General features: G+C 52.3%; 1 long non-coding RNA gene across 1 annotated transcript in view; it reads right to left on the bottom strand.

The window, feature by feature from the left end:
* The window catches only part of LOC138645854 (uncharacterized), a 47,186-nt gene extending 46,299 nt beyond the window's left edge, over window positions 1-887 (bottom strand). Inside the window, exon 1 of the long non-coding RNA XR_011314781.1 lies at window positions 754-887. This is a non-coding gene — a long non-coding RNA (uncharacterized lncRNA). The remainder of the gene's footprint in view (window positions 1-753) is intronic.
* Between the last annotated feature and the right edge of the window lie 16,280 nt (window positions 888-17,167).

The raw sequence follows: 17,167 nt of genomic DNA, 5'->3' as shown, positions 1-17,167 counted from the left end.
CCTGGGTGGGCAAGCTTCACTGCCCCTCCAGCGAAGACGGACTACATTCCTCCTCGCCACCCCCTGCCCGGCTGTCGGGAGGGACCATACGGTTTCCCCCTCCCTTCTATCTTGGAAGGCGGCCAGGCCATGTCTCTCCAGCCAGAAAGACAGGTCCACCTCTCTTCCCTCTACCAAGATCGACCGCTCTCCGCTTTTTAGGGCTTCCAGAAAACGGCGCTGCAAAACGCCGTCCCCGGAACCCAGAGGCGAGGAGAGCCCCCTGTGAACCCCCTGGAGCCCCAGCCACCACCCTCGCAAAAGAAAGGGGGAGGGGAGCGACTGGGGGGGCAGATGTGCCAGCCTCCCCCTCACCTCCTACATCCAGGCCACCATCTGCACCACCGACATTCGCACCGCCATCCGCACCATTCACACCTGCAACATTTGCGACACCACTCATACCCTCCCCCACATCCCCAACACACAGCACACCATCCATACCGTCATTCATATCCTCATTCGCCGCGGCCACATTCACCCTGACATCATTTTTATTTTTGTCAGTATGCTTTTTTTTACTGTTATCCTTCTCTCCTGCTGGGGGCCCCTGCTGTACACTGCCTGGTACAGCACCGCTCCTTTTTCCCAGGGGTGCCGCTGCCCCTTTAAGGGCCGTGGAGCAGTGCTCAGCAGTCATTCTGCTCTGCCCGGGCTCAGGAGCAGCAGCACCTCCTGAGCTCTTAGCAGACACCATTTTTTTTTCCTTCTTACTTGGAGCAGGGCTGGTCTCTGCCTCCGGACCCTGCTCCACACCGGGACCACGGGCAGATTTATCTTCAGGCACCAGAGCCCCCGCACCACCAGATGACGGTAAGTGGGCAGGGGACCCCGGCACCCCTTTGCCGGCTTTTACCGCCGGATTAATCTTCCTGCTTGCATTTTTTCCCTGAGTGGGCGGAGCCACTCGCGGCCGACCTGCCGAGGCCACGCCCCCACCGCCGGCCGCGATCACAGCGGGGGGGTCCCGCGATCACAGCGGGGGGGTCCCGCGATCACAGCGGGGGGGTCCCGCGAACACAGCGGGGGGGCCCCGCGTTCACAGCGGGGGTCCCGAGGCCACGCCCCCCCGCCGGCCGCAATCACAGCGGGCCAGGCAACATTCAGGGAAGCCACGCCCCCCTCACAGGCCCCAGACACGTGCATGGAGGGGACAACGGGGGCAGCAGCTGGGGAAGCCACGCCCCCCGACGCCACCCGCACTGGAGACCCCAGGGTACACCCAGGGCCCCCCACGGTACTGACGCCAAGAGGCATAGCCCCCGCACCAGCCGCCACCACCACCGCTGACCCCCTCAGCACAGGCCACTCCCCCTCGGCGTCCAGCGGCGGCGGGACCCTAGGCACAGACCCATCGCTGGATCTGCGCACGGGGGCACCCGACCTGGCCACGGACACCGCCAGAGGAGCGACCAGCACCCTGCACTGTGTCTTAGCCTTTGACGCGCCCTTTCCTGATCCTGATCGCCGGGCCCCCGAAAAAGATCCAGCCTTATGAGCGGATCCGCATGTGGGGGACCCGGACACCCCAGCTCTCGCCGCCAGAGATGCGGTCCTGGCTGCCATTTGCACACCAGGTGCCGGGCCAGCCCCCCCTGCCACAGAGGACTTAAGGTACCTTCACACATAACGATATCGTTAACGATATCGTTGCTATTTGTGACGTAGCAACGATATCGTTAATGAAATCGTTATGTGTGACAGCGACCAACGATCAGGCCCCTGCTGGGAGATCGTTGGTCGCTGAAGAAAGTCCAGAACTTTATTTCGTCGCTGGACTCCTGCTGACATCGCTGGATCGGCGTGTGTGACACCGATCCAGCGATGTCTTCACTGGTAACCAGGGTAAACATCGGGTAACTAAGCGCAGGGCCGCGCTTAGTAACCCGATGTTTACCCTGGTTACCATGCTAAAAGTAAAAAAAAACAAACACTAGATACTTACCTACCGCTGTCTGTCCTCCAGCGCTGTGCTCTGCTCTCCTCCTGTACTGGCTGTGAGCCGGAAAGCAGAGCGGTGACGTCACCGCTCTGCTTTCCGGCTCCCAGACAGTACAGGAGGAGAGCAGAGAAGCAGAGCGCAGCGCTGGAGGACAGACGGCTGTAGGTAAGTATCTAGTGTTTGTTTTTTTTTACTTTTAGCATGGTAACCAGGGTAAACATCGGGTTACTAAGCGCGGCCCTGCGCTTAGTTACCCGATGTTTACCCTGGTTACCGGCATCGTTGGTCGCTGGAGAGCGGTCTGTGTGACAGCTCTCCAGCGACCAAACAGCGACGCTGCAGCGATTCGGATCGTTGTCGGTATCGCTGCAGCGTCGCTAAATGTGAAGGGGCCTTTAGCCCGAGCACCACCACCATTAACTCCATTAACTCCGGCACCGCACTCCATATCACTGCCTGAATCCGAAGCACCACCACCAGGCATGGTGCCCCGATCCGGGCAGATTTTCCTCTCCCCGCTCCCTCGCTGTGGACCCACAACAGGGCCCGAGCCGGGGTGGGCAGCGGGTTCCGCACAACGGGACAGGGGGGCCCCGGGAAGGGGGGCATAGACAAACTTCTCCACCACCGACTCCTTTGCCTTCTTACGCTTTTTACGCTTTTTCCCCCTCCCGGTTGCCTCATCCTCGCAGACCTCATCCCCAAACAACAGCTCGCCAAACCGTGCTGGGGATTCGATCTGCCGCACCTGCTGCAGGATGAGGCAGCCCCCCTCACTGCTAGTACCACCACCATCCTCCCCCTCGCTCCCGCTTTCCTCCGAATTACTGGAGTCCGACGGGAGGGCCACTTGCTCAGGGGCTATCCCGCTATACGATACCTGGGTGCTCTCACCTCCCAGGCCTTCAGGTGGGTATGGCGCAGATGGATCGCCATCTTCCTCCTTTTCCTCTACCTGGTAGGGGTCTCCTGACCCCTCAGGAGACCCACCGGTCATGGCCCTAAACCGGTCATCATTCCTTAGCTTCTCTTCGAAGGGGCCGCTTCCCGCCAGAACCTGCGCCCTCCGATCTTCCAGGGATGTTATCGACCCCCTCAGCCTCTTTACCGTGGCGGCGACCTCTGCTCTCCTTGAGGAAGGGAGCCTGCATTTAGCAGTCACCCTAGCTCCCTTCAACTCCTGCCGGAGTATCCTCAGCTTTTTGGCGGCCTCCTCGTACTCGTAGAGGTGTGCGTGTACTCGGGAGCCAAAGGTGGTCATCGGCTCCCCTGCCGCCTTAGAGCCCCATATCAGGGGGCCCACCGCCGCACCTCTACTGGCCGCCTCTCCTCCACCTCCTCCGGGAGGAGGAACCGCCTCGGCCTTAGGGGTCCCGGTCTTCTGGGGCCTGCGGCCCCCCGAACTCCTGCCACTTTTTCCCATGCTCCTGGGACTGGCTGGATGACACACGGGGCTACCTGATGGTATGCAAGGCCTCCCACCCCCAGCCGGCTTGCACCGGGGGGTGGGAGCCAGGGGCTCAGCCCCGAAGCTCAGTCCCAGGAACAGTCCCTGCTTCCTGGGAAGGGGCAGGCAAAGACTCCCAGATGAAACATCTCCCTTCCCAGGAGCACACGATCCACAGCAGACCTCAGCCAACACCCCGCTAAGCAGCCCCGCCTCTTCCTCTTCCTGGGTGGAGCTCAGAAGATGATGGAATTCACCAGTGTGTCGTGGTACTCCCGCATTTTACGCTCCCGGGTCAATGCTGGGATGAGGTTTTGGACGTTGTCCCGGTAGCGAGGATCGAGGAGGGTGAACACCCAATAATCAGGCATGTTGAGAATGTGGTCGATGCGGCGGTCGTTTCTCAGGCACTGCAGCATGAAATCCACCATGTGCTGCAGACTGCCAACTGCCCCAGAAACGCTGTCCCCTGCTTGAGACATGATCTCTGCCCGCTCGTCATCACCCCACCCTCGCTGTACACACTGACCACTGGACAATTGTGTCACTCCCTCCTCTGGACGGAGCTCTTCCTCCTCCATTGACTCCTCCTCATCCTCCTCACAAAGTGGCCCCTGCGTACCCCTTTGTGAGGAACCACGTGGCGCTGACTCTCCAGAAGCTGATGGAAAAGGTGACTCCTCATCCTCCACCTCTTCCACAACATCATCCCTTAACGCTTGCAAAGTTTGTTGAAGCAGGCAGATAAGGGGGACAGTCATGCTGACTAGTGCATCATCTGCACTTGCCATCCGCGTGGAATAATCGAAAGGACGCAAAACCTGGCAGACGTCCTTCATAGTGGCCCACTCTGTGGTTGTGAAGTCTGATCGGCGCTGACTGCGACTTTTTAGCGCCTGATGCAGCTGGTACTCCATTACTGCTTGCTGCTGCTCACACAACCGCTCCAACATATGTAACGTGGAATTCCACCTGGTAGGTAGGTCACATATGATGCGGTGTTCCGGAAGGCGGAATCGGCGCTGCAGAGCAGCAATGCGGGATCTTGCCAAGCTGGAACGCCGCAAGTGAGCACACTCTAGGCGGACCTTGTGCAGCAGTGCATCAAGATCCGGATAGTCCCTCAGAAAACTCTGCACAACCAAATTGAGCACATGTGCCAGACATGGGATGTGAGTGAGGTTGCCAATGGCCAAAGCTGCCACCAGATTTCGGCCATTGTCACACACTACCATGCCTGGCTGGAGATTCGCTGGCACTAACCACACATCGCTCTCCTGCTTGATGGCATTCCAGAGCTCCTGCGCTGTGTGGCTTCGATTCCCCAAAGAAACTAGTTTCAAGACGACCTGTTGACGTTTGGCCACGGCTGTGCTCATGTCGGTTGTAACAGGTAAACGTTCACGGGTCCATGTGGAGGTGGACTGTGATGGCTCCTGCAGCGATGATTCTGAGGAACTTGTGTATGAGGAGGAGTCAATACATACAGACTGGATTCCTGCAATCCTTGGAGTGGGCAGGACACGTCCTGCGCCACTCGCACGATCTGTACCTGGCTCAACAACATTAACCCAATGGGCAGTGAGGGAAATGTATCGCCCCTGTCCATGTTGACTGGTCCACGCATCGGTGGTGAGGTGGACCTTGCTACTGACGGCGTTCAGTAGCGCATGTTTTATGTGTCCCTCCACATGCTTGTGCAGGGCAGGGACAGCTTGCCTGCTGAAGTAAAAGCGGCTGGGCACCTTGTTCTGTGGGACTGCCAATGCCATCAAGTCACGGAAGCTGTCAGTCTCCACCAGCCTGAATGAGAGCATTTCCAGTGACAGAAGTTTGGCAATGCCTGCATTCAGAGCCTGTGCTCGGGGGTGGTTGGCCGAGAATGCCCGCCTTTTCTCCCATGCCTGTACTACCGATGGCTGTAGAGTAGACTGGGAGTGTGAGGATGACTGGGAATGTGGTGCTGTGGGTGGAATTACACTAGGTCTCTGGACAACAGTCCCAGAGGTTCTTCCATGGCGATCCTGGGAGGAAGCCAAACCAGCTGTGCGTGAGCTGGAGGAAGAGGCAACACGAGCTGAAGAGGTGGTAGCTGCTGCTGTTGGTTGGCCTAGGTCTTCAGTGTGTTTTTGTAACTCCACCGCGTGCCTGGTCCGCACATGTTTCCACATATTTGTGGTATTGAGGTTGCTGACACTTTTACCTCTTTTGACTTTCTGATGACACAGCTTGCATTTGACAAAACAAATGTCATCTGCAACTGTGTCAAAAAAGGACCAGGCACTGCAAGTCTTGGGAGCACCCTTTTTGGCTTTTGAAAGAGACAGGCTCCTAACGGGTGCCAAAGTAGAGGCTACAGGCTCCGCAGTCTTCCCCCTCCCTCTCCTTCTTTGGCCCGTTAGGGGAATCTCTTCCTCAGAGCTGCTCCCACCACCTTCCTGTTCCTCACGCCACGATGGGTCAAGGACCTCATCATCTCCACTACCCTCTGCCACCAACTGCTCCTCCTGGGTAGTCTCGGCAGCACAGTACGCACCAGAAAGCGGCACCTGAGTTTCATCATCAGATGCGTACTGCGCTGTGGTCACCGCAGGCACTGGCCCACCCGCCTCTTCAGAGTCAGAGAGACAAAGCTGTTGGGCATCACTGCACACTGCCTCTTCTTCCATTTCTCCAATACTGCTTGGCTGGCCCCCTGTTTCCAAGCCAAGAGATTCAGAGAACAGAAGTAGAGACGGCTCCTGTCCTGGGCTCTCTGACTGCCTGGCCAATTTGGCAGGTGGTGAAGAGACAGATGGCTGCTCTCCAGTGGTCTGTGCCTGAGAGGATGTGGCACTACAACCGACAACGGCTTCAATTTGATCTTCACGCAGCAGCGGTGCACGGCGCTCTCCGACAAAGCTGCGCATGAAGGACTGTTCCCTGCTGAAACTGAGTGATGATGAGTCACCGGTGCCCGCAGCAGGCACAGAATCACCACGTCCTTTCCCTGCTCCTCTCCCTGCTCCGCGCCCACGCCCACGTGCCTTACTCCCTGCCTTCTTCATCTTGGTTGACAGATAAAGATAAGCAGAAAAGTACTAAGGCCTTAGTGTGCTTATTCCTGAAATGCTCCTCCTAACAGGTGTAAGAAACACTAATGTTGTAAAGTGTGGACTAGACTTTATTATTGATAAAATGTGGCCTACACAAGTGTTAAGTGGTGTTTGGTGAACTTTACTTTTTTTTTTTTCTGCAGATCGGGCTACAGAGCGACTTTAACTCACACGGGGACCGTGCAGACAGCCGTAAACGGCGCTGCAAGGCCCAAAAACACTCCTCTAGGTTATCCTATGTAGTGTTTTTCCACTATTTAGCTGGAGACGGGTGGAAAGACACTAATAGGAAATTTTTGTAAAAATTTTCAGCAGGCTGCACTATTTGAAAAAAAGGAAAAGTTTTTTCACGGTATGAGGCAGTGACGCACCCTGAGCTGAATACAACCGGCTGTGGCTGCACACAGACTACAGGGCGAGCTGCGCTCACACGGAGACCGTGCAGACAGCCGTAAACGGCGTTGCAAGGCCCAAAAAACCCCCTCTAGGTTATCCTATGTAGTGTTTTTCCACAATTTAGCTGGAGACGGGTGGAAAAACACTAATAGGAAATTTTAGAAAAAAAGTGCAGCAGGCTGCACTATGAGCAAAAAAGGACAATGGATAGAACTGTATGAGGCAGTGTGAACCCCCCCTGAGCTGAATACAACTGGGTATATGGCTGCACACAGACTACAGAGTGAGCTGCACACACACACACAGAGACCTTGCAGAACGCTGTTAAAACAGCGCTGCAAGGCAAGAGCAAGGTGAACAGTGAACAACACACAGCGTTTGCTAAATTAGCCTTGGAAAAGCAAAATAAAGCAATTAGCTATCTCAACTGGCCCTCAGTTAGAACACAGCGTCCTGTCCCTAACTGAAATCACAGCAGAGTGAGCGCAAAATGGCGGCAGCGTTTTTATAGTACATGGTGACATCATTTCAGCAGCCAATCACAGCCTTGCCAGTAGTTACATGCCCACCATGCTAAACCGGATGTGCCCACACTTCCATTCATTCCTCATTGGCTGCTGCGTGCAGTTTGAATTCTGGGAACTTCCGATTCCGGTATCCGATACGCGGGAAGTATCGGAATTCGGTATCAGAATTCCGATACCGCAAATATCGGCCGATACCCGATACTTGCGGTATCGGAATGCTCAACACTACTAGCAGGGACTTAGCTTCTGCTGGAGAAGACAGGTCACCAGAAAGATCCAAGAGCGAACTGAACCAGTACAAGAACATTGACAGCTGGCATGGAGTAATGATCTGAGTGGAGTTAAATAGAGCAGCCAGCCTAAGAATAAACTAAGTCACCTGTGGAAGGAACCTCCGAACCAGCAGCTCCACTCACAGCCACCAGAGGGAGTCCATGGACAGAACTCGCCGAAGTACCATTCATGACCACAGGAGGGAGTTCGATAACAGAATTCACAACAGGTTCCGTGCTGCTGCCTGAAAAGCTGGAAGTGGAGACGCCGTGCAGCAGAGCCGCTAGAAAAGACGCTGCAAAGTGCCGATTCCAGAGAGGAGCCCCGACTTCCACCAGGTTAGCAGAGGGGAGAAACGGCCATGTCCGATCCGGGAAGGGAAGTGGCGGTGGTCGCAGCCGCAGACCTGGAAGCGCCTCCAGGCCCCGCAATAGACGCAGCCGCAGGCCTTGTACCGCCGCCGGGTCCCGCAGAGCTTGCCGCTTCCATCAGCCAGCCGGACACCGCCATGGCTACAGCGGCCATAATGCCCTTCTCCATGCCATACATACCTGGGGCAGCCTGGCTCCGGCGATACTCTGGAGAATCGCATACATTAACTGACTTTAAAGAAGGGATCTGCAGCCTGCTTGAGTTCTATCCCCTGACAGAGCCTCAGAAGGTTCACATGGTAACGTACCAACTGTTTGGAGCGGCTAAGAGAGAGGTGAAGTCCTGGCCCGCTGCGGATAAAAAGACCGTGCAGCAGGTCTTTGCAAAGCTTAAAACCACCTTTGACACCCGCACCGCTACAGAAATTAAATTGATATTCTACGGTTGCAAACAGAGGCAGCAGGATAGCTTACGGGACTATGCCCTTAATCTCCAGGAGGCACTGCGGGCAATCAAACAGGATGATCCAAACAGCATGCAAGATGAGGATAAACTCTTAAAGGAGCGGTTCATCGAGGGACTCCTGTGCAATAACCAAAGGGCCCAACTGCACCTCCTGGTCATGCAGAATCCTGACCCGACCTTTGCGCAATTTAAAAACAAGGCCATCCAAGTGCTACAGGAGGAACAGCCCAGCCGTGCAGTACTTCCTAGGCGTCAAGCCCTCACGTACCACCAGGAGGTGGCGCCAGATCCTCAAGTTTCTGCTGAGGCTGATGCCCAGATCCTGGAAGACGATTCCCATGCAGGACTAAGCCTCCAGGTGCAGGAGCTGACCAAAAGCATTGCTGCCTTAGCTCGGACCATGCAGTCCCTACAGGAGGCCCCCAAGGAGAAGATCTAGCTGGCTTCCAGATCGGAGGATGTTCCCTGGCGACGACAGAGGAGGATCCTGCCGACCAGAGGCAGAGACGACAATCGCTTTCATCAGGACAGACGACCCATCTGCCGCCGCTGCAACCAGGCAGGCCACATTGCAAAGTACTGTCATTTAAACGAGCAACCCCTGGGGCAGAGGACCAAGCCCCAGGAGTAGGACAACCAGGCCCACAAAATTGGAGAGCCAAGTACATTGGAGGACGACCTGTTCTCCCCATTGTGATCAACGGTATCCCCATGAACGCTCTGTTGGACACCGGTTCTCAGGTGACAACTATGCCTTACATCCTTTATAAATGTTATTGGGAGGACACCGACATTACTCGTGGCCCTGATGATGATTTCACCATAGTAGCCAGTAACGGTCAGCCATTGCCACAAGTGGGGTACAAAGAGGTCACCATTAAAGTGGGGCGGGTAGAATTGAAGGCCCAAGGAATTGTGATTGTTGATATTGACGACGTGAATGTAACCCCATGATGACCATTGGTACTAATGTCATAGAAAATTGTCTTGCAGAGGTTATTGTCTTGTTGCAGCAGGTGGCCGACACAGCTGGTTACAGTGAACAACATGCCCTGCAGAAAGAGATCCGAGCTCTGATGCAGAGACAGCAGATAGAACTGACTGGTGGAGAAATTGGCCGTGTCACCATGAGTGATTCGATCCCCATTACAATACCCCCCAGGAGTGAAATGTTAATATGGTGTCGGGCAGCAATAGGCCTCAGAGGTAAAGACTATCAAGCCCTGGTAGAACCTGTGTATTCAGATAGTAGGCCCACCCTCCTGACATCCAGAGGGGTGGTTGAAGTCCGCAAGGGGAGGGTGCCAGTACGTGTCCTTAATTGTGGAGAGGAAGAGGTCCACCTAACGAGATATGCCACACTTGCCAAATTGTTTGCTGTTGATAATAATGTGATACAGGCAACAGAACCCTTGGTCCCGTCCAACCAGGTGGAGGACAATGGCTCTGCAGGACAAACGGAAGATTTGTGTCAGAAATTACACGTGGGCACTGACTCTACCCCATCGCACCAAAAACAAGGGGCCTACAGGGTGGTTCATGAGTATGAGCGGGTATTCAGCAAGCACCCCCTAGATTTTGGGCAGGTAAAAGGGATTCGACATCATATCCCCACAGGAAATCATCCACCCATTAAAGAGAGATACCGTCCTGTACCCCCAGCTCATTATCAGTGTGCCAAAGACATGTTGCAAGAGATGAAGTAAGCTGGGGTAGTTAGAGACAGTTGTAGCCCCTGGGCAGCTCCATTAGTCCTCATCAGGAAGAAGGATGGCACGATGAGGATGTGTGTTGATTATAGGCAGATAAACCGCATTACACACAAAGATGCATACCCACTGCCCAGAATAGAAGAGTCATTAGCTGCTTTAAAATCTGCTAACTACTTCTCCACCTTAGACCTCACCAGTGGGTACTGGCAGGTTCCCGTAGCGGAGGAGGACAAAGAAAAGACGGCCTTTACCACGCCAATGGGTCTCTGTGAGTTTAACTACATGCCGTTCAGACTGTGCAATGCCCCAGGAACATTCCAGAGGATGATGGAGTGTTGTCTGGGACACAAGAATTTTGAAACCATCCTGCTGTACTTGGACGATGTCATCGTCTTCTCCAAAACCTATGAGGACCACCTGAAGCACCTGGCAGAGGTGTTCGAAGCTCTGTCCAACTTTGGCCTAAAGGTAAAACCGTCCAAATGTCATCTATTAAAGCCCAAAGTGCAGTACCTGGGCCATGTGAGTGCCGAAGGAGTGGCCCCAGACCCTGACAAGGTCACTGTGATCAGAGACTGGCCGAAGCCCAGCAACCTCCATGAAGTCTGACAGTTCCTTGGGTTGGTAGGCTACTACAGAAGATTCATCAAGGACTTCACCAAGAAAGCCGCGCCATTGCAAGACCTGTTAGTGGGCCAATCCAAGAAAACCAAGGGTAAGAATACCCCATTTGACTGGAACGATGGACTAGAGGGATCCTTCACCTGTTTGAAGTTGGCGCTGACGGGAGAAGAGGTACTGGCCTACCCTGAATATGACCAACCGTTTGTGCTGTATATGGATGCCAGCAACATGGGACTGGGAGCTGTATTGTCCCAGGTCCAGAAAGGCAAAGAGAGGGTAATTGCTTACGCCAGCAGGAAACTTCGTCCCACTGAAAGGAACCCTGACAACTACAGTTCCTTTAAGCTGGAGTTCCTCGCCATTGTTTGGGCAGTGACGGAGAGGTTTAAGCACTACCTGGCCTCAGCAAAATTCACCGTCTTCACGGACAACAATCCACTGACACACTTGGACACAGCAAAACTTGGTGCCTTGGAGCAGCGGTGGATGGCCCGGTTGTCCAATTATAATTTCACCATCAAGTACCGGGCAGGGCACAAGAATGCGAATGCCGATGCATTTTCCAGGATGCCCAACTTGCCAGAAACGGGAGAAGACTCGGAAGCACTCGAAGAAATAGAGTTGCCAGCTTTCCATCGCCCCAAGGCCACTCAGTATTCCCATCATGTGAGGAACGGGCGCAGGAACAGGCAGGACGCCACGCTTAATCCCCTGCCCCACCATGGATGGGCAGAGACCCAGGACAGTGACCCCACGGTCCGTCGGGTGAAAGAGCTCCTGACGCAGGCAGGTTCACACCCTGGCCCGGATGATCCACAAGAGACGCAAGAACTGTGGAAGGGGAGAGGCAAGCTGTTTATCTACGATGGTAAGCTGTGCCAAAGAAGCATCGACCCACGCACCCATGAGTTGTTATGGCAAATAGTAGTCCCAAAGCGAGATGCGCCAATGGTTCTGGAAGCGTACCACGATGGAGCAGGACACTTCGGATCGAGGAAGTTGGAGAGTCTACTTCGTGGAAGGTTCTACTGGGTAGGCATGAAGAAAGCCATCGAAAAGTGGTGCAGAGAGTGTGGCCCATGTAGCCTATGCAGGAAGGACCGTGACAGCCAAAGGGCTCCTCTACAGCTCATCATCACCAAACGGCTCGAACTGGTCGCGCTAGATCATGTGAAGCTAACACCCAGCCGCTCAGGCTATGTCTACGCCCTAACCATCGTGGACCACTACTCTAGATTTCTGGTAGTTGTGCCTGTCAAAGATCTGACGGCAAGGACAGCAGCCAAAGCCTTCCAGCAGTACTTCTGTAGACCGCATGGGTACCCGGAAAAGGTACTGACTGATCAAGGACCAGCCTTTGAAGCGGAAGTGTTCCAGGAATTCTGCAATTTATATGGGTGTAAAAAGATCAGAACGACGCCGTATCACCCACAAACCAACGGAATGTGCGAAAAGATGAACCAAGTGGTAATCGACTTACTGAAGACCTTGCCTGTGGAGGAACGGAACTTATGGCCAGCAAAGTTGCCCGACTTGGTAGACATGTACAACCACATCCCAGTGAATGCCACCAACTGTACCCCAGCATACCTGATGAGAGGAAGATCCAGCAAATTACCTGTTGATCTAGACATGGGGGTCCTAACCCCGGAAGATACCTCGCCAGATGCAGATTGGGATACAGAAAGACAGCAAAGGTATTGCAACGTACAGGAATACGTGGAAAGAAGTCTAGCCCAAGCCAGACAAAAACAAGAAAGGGACTACAACCAGCATGCACCTGCAATTCCCTTGTCACCAGGTGAACAGGTGCTCAAACGGAAAAGGAGACTACACAAACTTGACGACCAATGGGAAGCAGAGCCATATACCATCCTGCCATCCAACTTTGACAATACAAAGGTCTGTCTCATCAGCAAAGATGGAGGAGAAACTTCGACAGCAGTATCCAGAGACCACCTCAAAGTATGCCCTGACAAGTTGAGAGATAAACAGATCCAAGAACATCTCCAACCGTGGAAGAGAAGATGATACACACTGTTCTTGGAGATTTTCCCCAGTCTAGGACTCAAATAAATCAGGCCATCGTGGTACCTGTTTTGACGTTTCATCAGCCGAAACCGCCACAACCAACTGTGATGCCAGATCATCTTGAGCCAAGAGAGATTCTGCACCAACAGATTCCAACAGCCGATGCGATCCCAGCCGTAGCTCAACACCAGCAGACTCCAACAGAGGATGCTATGCCAATAGTTGAATCGGCAAGTCCACCCTCTGCTATCGGTGAATCTGCCATGCCTACAGTTAGTAGAAGCAGTCCTGAGAGCTCCAGCATACCAGTGCTACCTAGACTCACTAGAAGTGTAGCCAAAAGACAGTGCACTACACCAGCGTTAGCAAGCACAGCAGACCCTGTTAGGTCATTAGCAACCCCTGTACTGCAGAGGTCTACACATAGCACCAAAAATCAAACCCCAATTCGCTACAAAACTTGGAAATATTAAAGGGCCACTGTCACCCCCCTCCAGCCGTTATAAACTAAAAGAGCCACCTTGTGCAGCAGTAATGCTGCATTCTAACAAGGTGGCTCTTTTAGTTTTTTGTTCATGTATTCCCAAAATAAAGCGCTTTGAAACTTATCTAAAATACTTGTCTTTCGCCAGGGAGGCAGGTCCTCACTCCCCAGCTTCAACCGCTACTCTGCCATCACTCCAATCTTCAGGGGCTTTCGGCGCCGCCCCCTCTGCGCTGTTTTAGCTTCAAAACCGGCGCCTGCGCTGTGTACAACTGTATGGGGCAGGCGCAGTAAGCTCTGGCCGTCTCACGTCCCAGCCAGGCTTGCAGACTGCGCCTGTGCGGGCAGTGCGGCCACCCACCTTGGGAATCCCAGCCCCGCAGTGTTATGCATTATGCACAGTGCGGGGCTAGGATTCCTGGGCATGTGCACTGCGTGTGTCAGCCTGTCACCCAGGTCCCCCGCCTTTCAGCGTCTGTATATTCAGCTGATCGTGCCGCCTCCTCCTAGCAATCGCCGGGAAAGAATTGCTAGGAGAAGGCATGATCAGCTGAATATACAGACGCTGAAAGGCGGGGCACCTGGGTGACAGGCTGACACACGCAGTGCGCATGCCCAGGAATCCTAGCCCCGCACTGTGCATAATGCATAACACTGCGGGGCTGGGATTCCCAAGGTGGGTGGCCGAACTGCCCGCACAGGCGCAGTCTGCAAGCCTGGCTGGGACGTGAGACGGCCAGAGCTTACTGCGCCTGCCCCACACAGTTGTACACAGCGCAGACGCCGGTTTTGAAGCTAAAAAACAGCGCAGAGGGGGCGGCGCCGAAAGCCCCTGAAGATTGGAGTGACGGCAGAGTATCGGTTCAAGCTGGGGAGTGAGGACCCGCCTCCCTGGCGAAAGACAAGTATTTTAGATATGTTTCAAAGCGCTTTATTTTGGGAATACATGAACAAAAAACTAAAAGAGCCACCTTGTTAGAATGCTGCATTACTGCTGCACAAGGTGGCTCTTTTAGTTTATAACGGCTGGAGGGGGGTGTCAGTGGCCCTTTAATGGTTGCTGCTGTTTGTTTGAAAATGTATATATATATATATATATATATATATATATATATCTTTGTTACAGGTTTAAAATGGACAGTGAATTACTCAAAAACTTTCATTATAATTTTAAAAGGGATCCCTTTGTTTACCCGGGATCCTTGTTGTTTCAAGTTTGCACTCACTGAACTGGGAGTCATGAACTGTGCATAACCAAGACTTTTGCAACATTCAAGTGTTCCTCACCTCCCATAAAGGGAAGCACCACTTTTGCACAAGTTGCTTATAGCATTTCAAAATTGTATGTATTTTGCTAACATGTATTGTTGTTCTTCTTTTCCCAGTCCCGGAGTACTGGATTTAACAGGGGGGAGTGCGGCGCCCCAGTGTCCTGGTCGTCGCAGTGATGTCATTATCCTTTCAGGGAAGAAGTGATGTTATGTCTGAAGGCAATGAAAGACAACCACATTCAGGTATCACACACATGCAACATGTTCACACTCCAGACCAGAAGGGGGAGCTCTAAGCCTGTTTAGGGTGAGCTTCCCTACTTACATCCTGATCTGGAGGGAAAAGAGTTCAGTTCCTGTCAGGAGACAGAAGGAGAGGAGCTCTGCTGGCATGACGTGCTGTAACTCCTGGGAAAAGACACTAAAAGGTGAACATACTGCAGAGAGTGTGCAGGAAAGCAGGGTACAGGAGAGAGAAATACCAGAGGGAGATCAGCCAGGAACAAGCTGCTCCTTTCTGAAGCGCAGGAGGCGGTAGCCAGGGACACCGAGGGAGCAACTGTCTCTAAGCCTTGCTCAAGAGACCAGCAGGGCAGTCAATTCCAAGTTGGCTGTCCGACCTTAATACCTAAGCAGACATGGTGGCAACTTGTGGGGGTCGGGGCATCTCTAGGGTCCCTATAAACAAGCCTCAGGCCATCAGTCATACGGGTTTGTCCTATCCACACCATCTGGGGGACAGAGAGGAAGAAATAACATCTAGAATATCTACAAGAGTTGTGAGGACCTTACCAAGAAGCTCAGCAGGGAGGTACTACAACACACAGGTGCTAGAAGGAAGGCTACTGATTTCCACCTGGATAAGGGGACTCTGGAATTGCCTTCAGACCGACCGGACTCTGCCTGCCCTGTCATCTGGCGCTCTGGGCAGAGGATACCATCTGAAGTCTTCAGTAAACAAGGTAAAAGACTGCAAACCTGTCTCATCATTCTTTACTGCACCTTGCCCATATATAAACTCTTTTACTGGACACCCCTGAGGGCCACGGACTGGGTCAGCCACCGTGACATCCCCTGAACCGCAGGACCCGGTGCCGAGTACCCCATTGCCCTACTCTGGGGGCGATTCATATATATATATATATCAGGGGAAGATACTATTAGAGCATTAACTTAGGGTGCCTCACTGTCCTGTAAACGCACACACACCCGACGCATGTTTCGGAAATCACTTCCTTCGTCAGGGGGTGGCGTTCATGCAGGCTTACCGTGTTTATATAGTGTACGTCGCTAATGATGAGAGCCAAGACATCTGCGGCGCATGTGCAGCCAAGAGGACCCAGGAACTCCTGCCCACACATCACGTGACTGGACGCACAGGAATGAGTTGCCTGGCGTTTCCAAGGTACCCGCAATGCGAGAAGCAGGAGCGTCCTGAGCGCAAGCCCCGCATGCGCACTAGTCAAGCAGTACATCATGGGCAGCAAAAAAGTGTGTGGGCGCTATTGACTAATAGAAAAAAGGGGGGGGAGGGGGCATATATGCAATGCACAAAAAATTCATAACCTCAATGCACTGAACAAATATGACCGCTGCTCAGTATAATATAACAATAGTTATAGAGATTACAGACATGGCAGGAATTACATAAGGCTATAACAATGCCAAATAATAGAAAAGAAAGATATGAAATACATATAAATCACCACAAAATCTACAAAAGAATAATGTGAAATATATATTAAATAATGGAAAAAATAAATAATAAATAAAAAATAGTAAAAAAAAATGTATGATAAAAAAATGTAAACATGCATCAGAAATTGCAGACTGTGTAATTGCTCAATCAGTGAATAATAAACATATTTTTATATATAGTGCACTGGCCAGTGAGAACAGACACTGATAGTGATAAAAAATAAAACAAAATATACATGCACCAGAGACAGCAGGCTGTGTAATTGCTCAATCAGTGAATACTAAACATATTTTTATAGTGCACAAACCAGTGGGAACAGACAAGCATATGCAAATAATTAAATAAACAAACCTAAAAGTAAGAGAGAGACAATTATATAGCAATCAATATACAGAAAAATCTATATAATTATTCATATCTTTCTATGTCTCACAGAACTATACATTACTAGACAAAATATATAAACATATACTATAACCGTGCCAATATAAAAATATATAAAAAGTGCCAAATCATCTCTTTCTCTTCTTTATATGGTAGGGACCAGAAGTAGGTCCATCCTATTGTGGCGACCACGTCATAATCCCTCCTTTTGCCAATCCATATCCATAGCTATGACATCATTATAATAGGAACGACGGACCACAGGCTAATTCCATTCACGGTTCACTATATCAGGTACGTATACAAGTATACCCTAAAATAAAAATCACAAAATAAAATTATTAAAATCTATTGACTATTTAATATGCAATAAAACCGCCTAAAAATTAATGATACCAGAAAAAAA

The sequence above is a fragment of the Ranitomeya imitator genome, chromosome 7, assembly GCF_032444005.1.
Source record: "Ranitomeya imitator isolate aRanImi1 chromosome 7, aRanImi1.pri, whole genome shotgun sequence".
Lineage (NCBI taxonomy): Eukaryota > Metazoa > Chordata > Amphibia > Anura > Dendrobatidae > Ranitomeya > Ranitomeya imitator.
Note: the sequence above shows the minus strand (reverse complement) of the source record. Positions and strands in the feature narration are given on the sequence as shown.